Source organism: Adiantum capillus-veneris, chromosome 29, assembly GCF_014529385.1.
Source record: "Adiantum capillus-veneris isolate H3 chromosome 29, ASM1452938v2, whole genome shotgun sequence".
In the NCBI taxonomy this organism is placed as follows: Eukaryota; Viridiplantae; Streptophyta; class Polypodiopsida; order Polypodiales; family Pteridaceae; genus Adiantum; species Adiantum capillus-veneris.
This window is the reverse complement of record NC_140959.1, coordinates 92,507,497-92,514,753: the sequence shown is the minus strand read 5'-3', so window position 1 is coordinate 92,514,753 and position 7,257 is coordinate 92,507,497. Positions and strand designations below refer to the sequence as shown.

The following is a 7,257-nucleotide window of genomic DNA, read 5'->3' as shown; positions in this document are numbered from 1 at the left end:
AAAATACAGCATACAATTAGGCATAAGCAGTCCACGAGAACTGCCAGCAAATATGGCGATGAATGTAATGAGACAAGTGAGAAAAATCGCTCAAATGATGCCAAAAACCCCCTCTGTTCCAAGAGCACTATGCAATAATCAATGAATCTATCATCAGTAATCTCCCTCTTGAAGAGATTACCACATACGTCAAATGACATGATCCAACGAGCAAACACTCTCACGATGTGATGCCAAAACACTATGGCAAAGCGACCACTGAGTGCCAAAATTCAATCAAACGCAATTGCAAACCATGCACATGAACAGACAAAATTGTGAAAAAATCCGGCAAAGATTCGGCACTATTTCAACTATCTAACCATAATAATCATACATGCCATAAACATGCTTAAAACCATGAGCAAATCGTGTGCAAAATCCGCACTCAAGCATACATAAGTTGCCCCAAATTCTCAACTCTCTAAACTTGGAAAACAATCTTGTAACCCAAAATACAAACTGCATCAACTGCACTTTGTAAGCGAGGCTATTACTAGCAAGAACTTGGATACAAAGGAGCCAAAATTTAGCACAAATTGATGCTAAAAAATAGATGAATATCAGCCCACATATTCCACCATAAAACGGAGAATATTATCACCGAAAATCACGCATTATGTGCATCCACATGGCAATACAAACAAGCATCAAAGCATGCACCAAACATGCATCAAATGAGCATCCAAATCAACTAAAAAATTAGCTCACAATCATGCCATAAATGCCTGCAAAACTCTCTGCAAATTTGTGCACCACACCCTCAACAATAGGCTTTGCATATTTCTATCAATACATAAACCACATAAGATCTTACATCAATCACAGAAACCAAAAGTTGAGCTGGCCATCCCGCATTCTCTTTGTGCAGTTTTTCCAGCTCAGCATTGGCCCGATGAAGTTCTTCCTTGAGACTTGTTGTGTTTGAGCTAGAACTGGAAGCCTGAACTTCCATCATTTGGCCAATGGCATTGACAATCGTATTCTAGCCAGAGATTCTTGGGTATTCTAGCACATCCTTGGGTGATGGTATTCAGATCGGTTTGGTTTGTCTCATATAAAATCATAGGAAAAGCATATGGTAAGACAGACCAATCGGGTTTTTTCATGACTAATCTTCCTTAAGAGGTTCTTTTTGTAGTCTTTGCAACTTGTCCAACTTCACAAGAGGTAGATTGTTGGTCTTGGTTATTATGCTACTGCCAGATGTCTGGTGTCCCTCTTTGTCATTGTTATTACCGGTCTATTATTGCTCTATGGTAATTGCTTGCTTAGCAAGCTTGCAGTAGTGGTTTGTGTTGTCTTTATTGTGGTATCAGTGTCTACTAGTTTTTGTGTTCTGGCTTTGAATTGTTTCAGCAACTCAATGGTCTTCTGCTTCTGGCTGATCAATCAAGATCATATCTTAGTGAGAGATCTTTTCTCTTATCAAATTTGCCCTTTGTCTTTGCTTTTGTCTTTAGAGGTCTTTGTTCTATAACCATTATAGTGGTTTGTATTACCTAACAAACCCTCAAGATCTTGCATCCAATATGCATGTATGACAGAGATTGTAAAAAGAGTCTGCAATGAAAACATGTATATAGAAGAACCTGCAAAAGTAGACCACCCTGCTGTCTGAGGCAGATATCTCCCAAATCGTGTTGAATTTGCAAAAATTTCCTTTTGTAAAGTTGTAGAGCACGAAAAAAATAGCCATCAATGGTAGAAATAGATTTTTGCCATCAATGGCAAAAATCGACATGAAATGTTGATTCTAACCAAAAGAAATCTGATCTGCAAAATTTGCAGCCTATCCTATACGACCTGTAGGCAATTTGATTGACGTAACTCAAAATTAGTGAGGATTTTGAGAAAACTATTTTCAGTAAAGTTGAAGACCACAAAAAAATCAAATGGAGGGAATCGGACTAAACGGACACCTTTTGTCAAACAAAAACAGATTTCCAGGATGTAGTAAAATTTTGTTGCTTCCTAACTGCTTCCCTGCCAAGCTCCAATAGTGCTCTCCAATCCTCAAGCCCTAACACCAGTTGAAGTGCACGTATGTGATGTGTGTGCGGAGAGAGAGAGAGAGAGAGAGAGAGAGAGAGAGAGAGAGAGAGAGAGAGAGAGAGAGAGAGAGAGAGAGAGAGAACACAATGTGGGGTGGAGCAGAGTGTCAAGAAGCAGCACTCACTCCTTATTCATCTATGTATAAAGAATAAGTGAGTAAGTTAGTAGAGTAAGTGGACGACCGAACATCGGACATCCGACCAAAGGCATAATGCCTTTACCCCAACTTTATGGCCGATAACAAACCTATGTATGAGCTTGTCCCACAAAAGTAAGTATGCAAACAAATCAAAATCCAAGGAAAGGTAGTCAATTCTTTTTCCAATCTACTTGTAGGTACCCTTTTGGATGTTAGTTGATGCAAGAATCACCACATAACTCTATTGCTATGCATCATCATCAATGATACCACTACATGATTGTCATATAAGGCTATGGATCCTCTATCTATTACTTGTGCTAATAATAATGAACTGAATTCTAGCTTCCACATGTCATCACACTTGCCTTCAACAAGAAGGCATGAAGAGGAAACAATAGACGCATTATCAAGTTTTTTGTTAGCGCCACTAAAACTGTGCAATGAACTGTCGTGATTTGTACTAAACTCTATAGTTAGGCTATCGATTTCATGTCCACATTGCAAATTTGAGAATGTAGATTTGAAAAGCGGCTCACTTTTTTTGCCACCATATGCTAAACAAGTGCCACCGCTATGGGAGGTAATGGACAATGAAAGGTATAAACAGTTTAAAGGAGGGTTGGGCGGGGGGGGGGGGGGGGTACATGTGATGCAACCACACATTCCCCATGAACAACCCCACGTGTGAGATAGTTGAACCACCCCCCCCCCCCCCCCCCCCCCCCCCCCCCCCCCTTCGCCCCCCTATCTCACACGGTATCAGCTTAGAGGGGATCTAGGGCCCAAATTGAGGGGGGGGCGCACGACTTTGATCCTTGTTGTGTGAACTAGGGGCAAGAAAGGATGTCTCGAGTTCACCCCTAGTTCATTGGGTGATCAAACGGCTGAGATCAAAGCCATCCACAACCCCAAATTTAGGCCCTAGATCCCCCCCTCTTAGCTCGGACCCTGTGTGATATAGTGACAAACCCCCTCGCCCCTCCTCGAGGCTATTTGCCTCAGGATAGTGACAACCCCATTTGATGACATTGGTGGTGCACAAGTCAGGTATGGAGAGCAACGGCATCTTGGCGAGACACATGACAAATCGCATGGTAGCACGGGGGGGGGGGGGGGGGGGGGGGGGGGGGGGGGGGGGGGGGGGGGGTTGCCCGCTGCAAGACATCAACCTGGGCACGTCGGGGGACTGCAGAGTGTCGACATGGTGGGGTGATGAGGTAGGCCACCGTGGACGGGTGGAGGATGATGGCGGGGTTGGACAAAGTGGGGGATGATGACAGGACAAGGTGCCATGTCATACAATTTCAAAAATGCATGATTGTGGGCTGCGGAGGTAGTTACACCGTGGTACTACAAAGGTTCTCCATGCATGCTCCACACGAATGCACGGGAAGAGCCTCAAGGGACTTCCATTGCCAAGCCTCAGATTGCTAGGCAAATTTGCATCCACACCTCTGCACCTCCATTCTTCAAAGCAATGGGGCTTGTGGGCTCTTGCAAGCCTTCTCTCCCCCTCTTTTGAATGGCACGAGCACAAGCAGGTAGAGCAAGTGATGTTGTAGCTCACCATGGCCTTGTGTTGATGCAGCTCTCCTCTCCCCCTCCTCTTCTAAAAGATCTCACCACTTCTGAGCCTTTATCCTTGCTCTGGATTGCCAAGCTGCATTCCTCGTGAAGAATCGACATCTCTTCATAGCCACCCACAGTTAAGCTATTTCATTGTAAACCCGGGCAAGTTAGGGTATTGCAGTGAAATAATGGGAGAAATGGTGGGATATCATTAGGGCAGAGGATCATCTTGCCATGGCTTCATGATTGGATAGTTGGGGAGAGGTGAAAAAGTCTTTGTAAATAGGGGCAAGACAGGGAATAAGGGTGACAATGGAAGGGATGTCTTGTCATTGGGATTTGAATGAACTCCCAGGTGTTGAGAAACAGGCACAATGGATAGACTCTTCAAATGCGATGCTTGGGCGACAAGGTCCTCTTGATATGTATCAAATTTATAGAACCTCTGATAAGGAGATGTATGGTGGAGACTCTAGTGATAGCCACGAAATGCAAGATTCATTTGAAATGGCTCAACAACCATGCATAGATGGTTTTGCATTTACATCTACTAATTAGTATTTTGCCTTTGATAGACAAGCATACATATTGATGATTGATTCCATACAAAAAGGGCGAGAACCGACCATAGATTATCTCAAAGTAAAGGACAAACAGGGCCACGAGAAAATGGGGAAGAATCCAAGCATCATTACACACGGTCACTAATGAAGATGGTGATATGTATTTTGTCAATAGCACTGGAAAGAGGATTCCATGCATAGAAGATTGGGAAAGGATTGTGTTTTCATGCCACACAAGTCAACATCTTGATTGGACCGCAACCAGGACAACAATCACAGAAACATGGTGCGCCAACATTAGGCTGCATGGTATTTCACTTGAATTTGAAAAGGAGGTCCTTGACCTTTGCTCTTGTGCTACAGTTTTAGCTTTGGAGGATGGACATAGCCTGCAGACGCAAGATGTGACACAGTGCCTGGGTCTACATGACAGGGGTGAGAGTGCTAGCAAGAGTGAAGTGTGTATTGAGCAGCACATAGTGAGATTTGCTAATATTCAAAAAACATTAAATAGGGCAGTTGCCAACCACAAATCTAGATTGGTTAATCTAAATTGGGCAGTACAAACAGAATGGAAATTTGTGTGCCATCGATGGGGTGACGCGCAAAGAAACAGCCAAGAGCGTCGGCGACTCCACACATCCAAGAAATGTGGATGCCCCTTCATGGTTTCTATGGTTTTTCCAAGAAGTGACACAGAGAAGGTCACCATAAGGATCTTTGGAGGTCACAAAGGGCATGTTCCAAGGTCGTGGAGTGACCTATATCACCTTCGTGTGCATCCTATGGTGAAGAAGTGATGCATGGAAGATTTGTTTGACGTCGGTACATGTCGCCATGTTGCAAGGATAGGTGTATCTAAAGAAGCCATCCACATCAACATGGCATCTCTTGTAGAGCAAGTATCCTATAGATTCTTCATGATCCAAAGGAAATCTATATGATGTCCTACAAATTGCACGTTAAAGGTAGTAACCTTTCTATGGTTTTACCCTGGGGAGTTCACTAAGATAAAACACCTTATTTCACGTGCAAACATGGGGACATTTTAAAAACCCTATGTAATTTTTTTTGGCAAGTTAACCCCCCTTATATGGATCCTAAGTATAATTCAAAATGCCCTTCCTATATATTTATTTATTTATTTGAGCCTCTATTTTTATGAGAGGTCCGAATATAAATAGTATATTTCCTAACTACAAGCAAATATGAAACTAAAACTTTTAAATATACACCTCTCATGACTTGAAAGGTGGGGATCTTAATGTGTTAAGGGGATTTATTTCTCACTTCTCTCTCTCTCTCTCTCTCTCTCTCTCTCTCTCATCTTTTCCCTATTGCACTTTACCCTAAAGTCCAATGCATATTTGAAAATTGGGGCAACCTTACAACTCAATCAACACCTCTCTCTCTCTCTCTCTCTCTCTCTCTCTCTCTCTCTCTCTCTCTCTCTCGGATTGTTTGTTGATGATATGAAGCACTTGTCTCATCATTTGATATTTACTTACATGGAAGATAAAAATAAAGGAACAATGGTAAAAGAGGAAGCAATAGTGGAAGACAAACAATGTGTATGCTTGCAATGAGTATGGGATTATGCTTCAAAGTCTAATAACATTTTTGTAGGAGAGACTAAAGAATGAGACCTTGAAGTGGAGATAGGTAAAATTGAATATGGCCATAATTGAGGGGGGCTAGAGGAAATGCCTTGGGCTAGTGAATTGATTTTAAAACACCATGTTAGTGGATTTTTTGAGCCCATGACATAGAACTCAAGGATGGTTTGAACATCACCTCTCATGACCTAATATCATGCTATATGAGAATCAATATATATAGCAAAAATTTTGAGTAGTGGCTATTTTGATTGGTTTAATATTGTATCTAGCATCTAGACATACTATGTGGCTATAAAAAATACCTAAATAATAGTTTTCTACATCTTATTTCTTCAAGCACAAAAGTATAGAGCCGATTCTATAAACTAATGTTTTCTAAGTCAATTATTTGAACTTGTAAATGACATTAGAGGACAATTTGTTGTGTTTAGATTATATGAGCAAACAATCAAAAAGGGTAAAGCTTTGAATTATAATCTCTCTCTCTCTCTCTCTCTCTCTCTCTCTCTCTCTCTCTCTCTCTCTCTCACACACACACACACACACACACACACACACACACACACACACACACACACATGGCAATGTATGATACAAAACAAAATCCATTTGATTAATGTAATTCATGTAGAAACTAAACACAATAATATACATCCATTTGATTGTAGCAATAAGCAAGTAGAACAATTACTCTAGACATTTGCATATTCAGTTGTGTCTTTACAGTAGCAAAAAAGGATGTTTTTATCAAAATGCTAAAAATTTGACTTTGTATAAGGTCATTCTATGTCCTCAATGGAAACCAAGATCTTCTTGTAGCTATTATCATAATGCCATAAAGTAATCTTTGTGCAAAACCATTGTCTATCTCCAATAGAAACTCAAAAGAATTTATGTAATATCATCCTAATTTTTTTAAAAAAAAACATATTAGCCATGCCTTGCAGTTATAAGATCTATTCTTTTGAAAGAAAATTAAAAAAACACCTTTAATTTGATTTATGAAATCATTAAACACTTTGCAATCATTACTATCCAATCTATATTTGTCTAAAGATGGGTGATAGGCAAGATTTGCCAAGGCTATGATACTTTCAATGTCAACCATGTTTAGATCTATTGAATCATAAGAAAACATTCTGGTTCCCTTCACCTTTTTATACCAGCCAAGTTGGACTTACAATCCTTCAGGTCTACTCATTACATCAAACCCCATTTTGTATTCGACTAATTGAACACCAAGTTTTCTTTGCATTCTTTGGACTCTACC

General features: G+C 40.7%; 1 pseudogene; it reads left to right on the top strand.

Moving 5' to 3' along the window:
* The first annotated feature begins 4,117 nt into the window (after window positions 1–4,117).
* Window positions 4,118–5,168, top strand: LOC147419594 (uncharacterized; annotated as a pseudogene).
* Window positions 5,169–7,257: the final 2,089 nt, after the last annotated feature.